Source organism: Solanum dulcamara, chromosome 3, assembly GCF_947179165.1.
Source record: "Solanum dulcamara chromosome 3, daSolDulc1.2, whole genome shotgun sequence".
NCBI lineage: Eukaryota > Viridiplantae > Streptophyta > Magnoliopsida > Solanales > Solanaceae > Solanum > Solanum dulcamara.
The window spans coordinates 66,565,323-66,573,647 of NC_077239.1; positions in this window are offsets into that span (position 1 = coordinate 66,565,323).

Here is an 8,325-nt window from a genome sequence, read left to right on the forward strand (position 1 = left end):
AGAATTTGAGTATTAAACTTTTTTTCTTCAAATTTTCTCCGTTAAATAGTTTATCATATTAAGAAAATATCCTACATAATACTAAAAATATGCTTACGCAGTAATCCTTAAAAGTATTTTTAGGAACAAAAGAGTAACTATTCAAACACATTTTATTTTAAATTAGTTCAGAAGTTTTTTTTCTAAAATATGTCCAAACAAGCTTAGAATTTATTATTGTTTGTCAGAAGTTCACGAATAGAAATTCTTCATTTTAACACAATTATAAAAGTATCCTTATGGGCCCATAACAAAAGTAATGATATGTATGGATTCGTCTAGATTATCATTTTGACCATTAATTATACAATTATTATTTACCTTTAAATGAAGTTAAAATTATTGAAATGCCATTGGTCGTCATGGCATTTCTCTATAGTAGAAATATATAGAGAAAGAAAATTGTATTTTTTATACTAGCAAATGTAATGTTAGAAAGTTACGTGCTTTATTTTATTTTTTAGGTGCAATAGTGGTAATTATTCAAGTGATTCGACAACAGAAACATTAGATATTTACACTATAATAGCAGTTAGAATATAAGAAAATAATCTTGCAAGGATATCTTTTCAAATAACTTATATATAAAAATATTTTAATATTGCTTATTAAAAATATATTAAAAAGTTAAATTTATAAAGAACTATAAAATCAATTGACATTATTCAGGGATCAGAGGAAAATTAAAATTAAAAGTCTATGAACTTTCAATTTTTCACACACACACATATATAGAAGGATGAATCATCTGAAAAAAGAATGATTAAACTAAAAAAGACAAAGAAAGATAGAATGAAAAAACTAATTGAACAGACACTAGGAAAATATTTGCAAGAAAAACAAGCAACTTCAACAGAACAGGACCCTCAAGACAAGTATGAAGATACAAAGGATTAAGGAACACAATATGAATCAGATGAAGAAATTCATGACGAAGAAGTTGATGATTCAGGAATGAGTTTTTTTTGGTAGGAATAGAAAGATTAATATTAAAAACAGAAAGTTAGTTGCATAGTTTCCGGTCATGCCCATAACAGTAGTAGGTGCCATTAGGTGGCATAAAGATTCGATATTACAAGGAATAATTTTCCTAATGTAGATTGTTCCAATGGTGTCAGCGTCGACATCCTCCAAATCACACTCGGGGGGGGGGGAGGAGGTTCCAAAATACTTGTTTCTTCCAAAAATGGGTCCTGGCACCTTCTTTTGCTAGCGTGTCTGCCATTTTGTTCTCCTCTCTAAGCACATGCTTAATAGTTATGACCTCCAATTCCTTCATCAAGAACTTACATTCAGAGATAATATTGTTAAAACATAGGTGATTATTGATAATCATTGTCACAGCTTGGCAGGAGTCTGAGTTAATCGGGATTGGCTTCAGGTTTCTGTCCAATGCCAGCATAAGACCAGATAGAATGACAAGTAATTCAGTCTCCATAGTATTGGTATGGGCACAAGATTAGATGAAGCCAACAATCCATTTATTGTTATGATTTCTAATCACTCCACCTAATCCCCCCACCTAGACTAAATAAGAGCAGCTCTATCAGTATTGAGTTTGAAGGTGTTAGCATGGGGGGTCCATTTGATTTGGACAGGGATTCTATGGTTTCTTATCTTCTTTTGCTTCTGGGAGAGGAAATAAAATTCAGTCGCTAGGGCAATGGTGCATTCTGTGCTTACAGGGCCTTTTCTCTTGCTAAAGATGTTATTATTCCTGCTAGTCCAGATTACCCAGAAGCTAAAAGGAATGATAGTTCCCCAAGTTAGCCAGTTATTGAAGGGTTTTTGGTTGAAAAGGTTCCAGGTATTGTAACAATTAGAGGAGTTCAGCATTGTGGAATCTATGCTAGGTAACTTATTCCAAAAGAAGCTAGCTCTTGTACAATGAAAGAAGATGTGATTGGTATTCTCCTTACCCCTCCCACAGTAGTAGCAAAGAAGGTCAATATTTAGGCCTATGGAGTGGAAGTACTGACTTGTGGGAAGTCTATTATGGGAGAATAACCATATAAAGGTTTTGATCTTATTAGGGGCCTGGATTTTCCAAATCTAAGAAAGATCAGTGTGAGTCTCATAGTTTTGCTCTTGGTTAATGAGCTTATGAGCACTTTTAGTGGTGAAATTCAAATCCCTAGAGAGGTTCCAGATAAGGTTATCTTCCAGGTTAGTGTAGGTGGGTATGAAACTATCAGTAATATTTTTGATGAGCTCCTCACAAAGATTGAAGAAAAGATCATTTAGGTTTCATCTACTATCAGACCTAAGGAAGACGATTTTCCTATTAGGGTCTTGGGCATTCAAGAGGCCAATTATGAGGTTTCTTAAGGGTTCATGACTAGGGATCCATCTATCTTCAAAGAAATTAACACGGTTCCCTTTGTTGATAATCCATTTAGAGCCTTTGGTGCAAATTTTCCAACCCTCCTTGATTCAGTGCCAAGTTTTAGAGGTGGGGTGTTTCCAAGCGTCACTCCGGTTTATGTATGACTTGACGCTATAAAGTCTGTATCTTGCCCCTAGAGGTGTAGCTTGGGAGGTTTTGTGTCAGGTTCTAGAGGTGGGGTGTTTACAGGCTAGAGAGGTTTTCCTATGGCAGTGTTTGAAGTAGAGCACTTTGGTCCATAAGGCCTAGGGTTCTTATACAATCTCCAAGCTAAGTTAACATGAAGCACTCGACTCTTGGTGTAACGCCTATGTATTCCTAGACCACCTTGATCCCTAGGCTTAATGATGGTATTCCATCCTATGAGGTGCAACCTTTTTTTCTTAGAGGTTGTCCCCTATATGAAATCCTCTGGATTCTATTAATACTCTTAGTGATCTTGGAGTGCAGGCTGATATATTGCATGATGTAGAAGGGGATACTAGCTAGGGAGGCTTTAGCTAGGATAACTCTACCAGTCATATTAAGAAAGTTAGTCTTCCAACCATTCAGTTTGGTCTACATATTGTCTATAATGAATTGAAAGTCACTCTGAACAGGCTTGGTATGAAAGATAGGAAACCCCAAAGAAGTTCCTAACATGTACGTTTTAAGGAGATTAGAGCATCTCTCTTTGGTTGCCAAGTCAAAATTCTTGGAGAATATAACTTTGGACTTGGTAAGATTAAGCTTTTGCCTAGAGTTGTTGTGAAAAACACCTAGTTTCCTGCTAATAGTATCACAGTTTTGGATGTTAGATCTAGAGTAAAGGGTGAGGTCATCAGCAAAGAAGATATAAGAGACTTTTGGGCTAGACATGGAGACACTTATAGGGCACCAGGACTTGTTGCAAACAACCTCCTCAATATCCCTTGACAACCTCTCTATACAGAGGATGAAGATATAGGGGGATATAATATCTCCTTGCCTAATTCCCCTGTAAGGCTTAAAGTACTCAGTGATAGTACAATTGATGATAATGGAGATGGAGGAGAAAGTAATACAGGACATGAGGAGGTTGGTCAGATTAGGAGGAAAATTGAAATAGATTAAGGATTCTTTAATAAAAGACCACTTTATTCTATCAAAGACTTTTTCCAAGTCAATTTTAATGATCATGTTAGCCTTTTTCCCTTCTATCCTCCTAAAGTGGTTAATATACTCTTGGAAAATGATGACATTGTCATAGGATCTCCTACCAGCAAGAAAACTTGCCCGATAAGGGCCAATAATATTGTTAAGGTGGACCTTGATTCTGGTTGTAATAGTCTTGGTAATGAGCTTATAACTGGTATTGCAGAGGCCAATAGGTTTGAAGCTTTTCAGAGTAATGGCTTCTCTACACTTAGGGATGAGGCACAGAAGAGTATTGTTTACTTTGGGGTCCATGGTGATTTTTTCAAAGACTTTTTTGTAGAAGGAAGTAACTTTGCCACCCACAGAATCCCAGTATTTCTAGTAGAATATGGGATGAATACCATCAGGGCCAGGGGACTTCAGATGTTTGAAGGATTTAATAGCTAATGATTTCACTATCCTTCAAGGGTTGATAAAGGATATCTCTGGAGTGTTGGTCAAGAGTATTTTGGAGGGAAGGCTGGATCTGATTGAGTCTACATGAAGATTAGTGCCCAGTGGTGTACAACTTGGTGAAGAAGGATAAGGCATCCTGCTAAATATCTTCCTGGTTGTTGAACTCAGTACCAGTGTCTTCTTTCAATAAGATAATTCTATTCCCTTCTACTATTAATTGTGGAGATGTGAAAGAACTTGGTATTGGCATCACCTTAGATGAACCAATTGATCATGGACTTAGTTTTCTAAAAGATTTTCCCATATTTGAGCATATCATCATAATCATTGAGAAGTTCCACTTCCAAATTATGGAGAAAGGAATTGTGGTTGTAGTGGGGAGATTTTTTAATGCCATGGATTCTAGCTTGGATGTTTTTCATTTTCCTAAAGATGTTCCCAAAGATTATTTTATTCCAAAAGGTGCTCTCCTTTTGAAATATCAGGATGGCTTGGAACAGATGGTTGGAGGGGGGGTCAAAACACTTTGGGACCAAATTTTTGAAGTTAGGATGACTACAACACAGGGGCTCCAGTCTGAAAGGGAAGTTTCTTTTAGAAGACCTAGTATTTTCTAGGAAGACTTGCAGAGAACAATGGTCTGAGTTGGTCTTGGGAGTTGAATAACATTGGAGTCAGGAAAAAGAGTTATCCAGTGGTTATTAGCCATGCATCTATTTAGTCTCTCAAGGATAAGGTTTCTTTTGTTCTTGTATCTTTTATTGGTTCAGGTGTATTTTCTACCCCTGTACCCTAAATCTACTATCCCACACTAGTTAAAACATTGCCAGAGTAAGTTAGCTCTTTTATTACAAATATTTTTCCTTCTAAATTTGTCCTTAGTTTGCAATACCTCATTAAAGTCTCCCCCAATAAGCCAAGGACCATTGTAGTTTTGGGATATCCTAATGAGGCTATCCCAAAAAGTGGATCTATTGGAGAAGACATTACTTGCATAAAAATCAGAAAAAAGCCAAGGATTAAGAGATGGCACTACCTTAACCATCACATGGATGCTTTGAGAGGTGATAGTTATATTGTCAACTTTTAGAAACTCTTCCTTCCACAAAATGACTATACCCCCAGATAAACCATCTGAAGCAGATTGTATCTGATCCCCATAGCCCAAATCAATAGCAATCCTCCCATGATCCTTCAGTTTTGTTTCAAGAAGAACTAGCATAGCTGGCTTATGCATAGCAACCAATGCTCTACATTGTCTCCTAAACTTGAAGCTATTTGCTCCCCTTACATTCCATATGATGAAGCTCATCATTTGATTGGGCATTGAGGGTGTGTTTTTAATGGGTTCCTTTCCTTTCACCTTTAAGAGTAGGTTCATTTGGAAATATATAGGGATCAGTGTCACTGCAGCATGAACTAGCTAGTTTTTCAGGTTCAGAATCACCCTCACCTCTTGGGGCAGTGAGCTAAAATAGCTTCGCTGTATGGCTCTATGAACTCTTTCTGGCAGGGCTTTTTTATTAGCCAAACTTCTATTTTTGATCCTCCAAGGCCCAAAGGAATTCCTCCATCTCCTTGTTGGATTGCCCGATTCTCCCTAGAGCTGCCAAGACTGATGTTTCCCAGGTATTCTTCCTCTCTTGGCTGGTTCACTTAGAAGAAAGTTGGGTTCATAAGCTCTGGATTGTTTTTCATTTGGGGGAAAAAAGGGTAGCTGGGAGTGGACCAATTCCATGGCCAGATTTTGGTCTATTGTGGACATTGTTTTTGGGTTGACCAGGAGATGGATTTGTAGTAGGGCCTGAGTTCAAAAGTGTTGGCCATAGTAACTCAGGGCTATGTTTAAGCCCTCTCCCACAATCTGGGCTAGAACTCTTGGGTCCTCCAATACAATTGTTATTGGTTGTTGTATCACCATTATCGTTAGTGTAATTGACTTTTCCTGAAGTGCAAGTTCCAATCAAGACTCTGGGATATGGACTGATGGTGGTGGTGTTGAGAAAAAACTATCGGAGGAGGGGATGAGGGATTCATTTTAAATTCTGGTGACGCTAGCAGTTGTTTTGGTGAGTGAAACACCCTCTCTATTACTAAAAGAAATAATTTTGGTGGAGGAGTTAACTGAGGTGATGAAAGAGTTCATTTCACCTGAGGAGGTGTGATGATTACCTCCTATAGTGACGGCTTCCATGGAAGAAGTATCACATCCTTCATTAAAGGTGGAAGTAGCCTTAGGAATGGAGATTGAGGTGAACCCCTCCTCGTTAACTGAAGGGAAAAGTTGAGGACTATGTGCATTCTTCTCTTTAATGAGATGTATAGGAGGAGGTTGGCGACCATTAATAGGTCTGGTGGTGGGCCCTTTAATGGCGGTTTCCTTCAAATAGATGTTAAGACTGTCTATGGGTTTTTCCGACATCGACAATCCATTACGACCATTCTCTGGCCATTATTTCTGTTTACCATTATTATTGATAATATGGGGGTTAAGGGAGTTTTACAGTTTTCACACTAGTTATAGGAGATGAGTAAAGAAACTAACCTGATAGCGCATCAAACTCTCTTACCTTCGTTGCAATAGTTTTCTCATCAAATTTTATCTGTTTGCTTTCTTCTTGCTTTTTCTTTATGTTCCCCTTCTTTGGAAAGGAAATTACCTGCCATGCATCTTGGGCTTCGTTAGTCTATTGGGTCTCCATTGTTGGCGATTAGTGTTCCTTTTGCACTGCTTGTGGGCAGATTTTGGGGGCATGACCAATTCGACCGCACCCTGTACAGAGTGTATCCTCGCCTTCGTAAATCACTTGTTGGGTATGTGTGCCGATGGAGATCTTCTTCTTCACCGGTGTCCCCAATGGAACTTGGATACAGATTCAAGCATAACTCCCTCGCAAGGTCGTCGATGTACACGCGTCGATTTTTAGTAGAATCCCTAAATTTCTTTCCAACTTTTTCTAAAATTTGTTCATCGTAGAACTTAGTGGGTCGTTAGGGTAGGCGGACCTAAATTGCAATATGATAAGGCGTAGATTCTTAGGGAACAAGATTTGGTTCCTATTGCTTCACTGAGAGGAAATTCCCCAGAACAAACCACGAACCCCCTTGGATAGCCTTTTCCATATTTTCTAAGAAGGTGAATTTCGCTATGTAGAAATTCCAACCGATGTCTATCAATGAAAGGATTTTCGTTGGTTTCCATAGCTCAATTAGGTTGTTTTTTAGGTAAAGGTGGGGTATTTTCCTCCGCATTACCTTGACTATAACTGAGAATCTCTATGGATAATAGATTCTTAGTTTCTCACTAGTTGATAAGGGGATAGAGTCCTCAGGGGACTCCTCTTCTTCTTCCTCATGGGTTTTCTCTGTATTTTCCTTAGTCTCTTGTGGTTTGTTGTAAGACTTGTTAAGTTTCGGTGGTTTGTTTAGGAGAATTTCCTTGAAGAGATTGAATTAAGTATGTCTTCTTCTATTGGTGATTAGGAATCCGACGGATCGGGTGGATCTGGTGACTTACAATGAGTTGGTTCCTTGGTAGGGTGGGCTTCATTGGTCATTTCTTCCTAGAATATATATATACACACACTCTTAATTTGCCTCTGTTAGGGATTGATCTAATATTTATTTTTTCTTAATTTATTACTTACTAAGAAGATTGAATAAGCAGACAATTGGGCTTCAACATGTGTGTTTTCCTCATGTGTAGCTTGCTTGGCCTGGTGGTTGAGGCTTGTCATTTCATGCCCAAAGTCTCCACCTGAGCATCTATGCATTTTTTTAATTTCGCTAGATTTACCATACATTATGTTTAATTTTCTATAAAAAAGTATCATCAATAATTAAAAAGTCTCTTCCAAATAATTTATATGTTTGAAAATGATGTAAAAAATATTAGAAAACACAATAATTAAAAAAAATATTAAAAAATTATCATTAAATAAAAATATTTAACTCTCAAAATTTTATTGTGTCACATAAATTATACAAAGCAATAACATAGAAAGAGTACGAATAAAAAAAAAGAAATCACTAACAAACTTTTCTTTTGAAGTTATAACCATAACTAATGAGTACAATTTAAATATATTTGTTTTTCTTTTAGATGTTCTCACTTGAAATTTGTTATGTGCATGACATTAATGATGACAAATATAAATATATTAGTATTTTATTCCACACATAATATATTTCTTACAATCTAATATATAGAGCCCGTTTGGATGGGCTTTAAATTGGTCAAAACCAACTTAAAGCCCCTTTTTAGCTTTTGGACGTGTTTGCCTAATGCTAACTTTAAGCCATAAAGTTCTTAAAGTCAGTCAAAAATG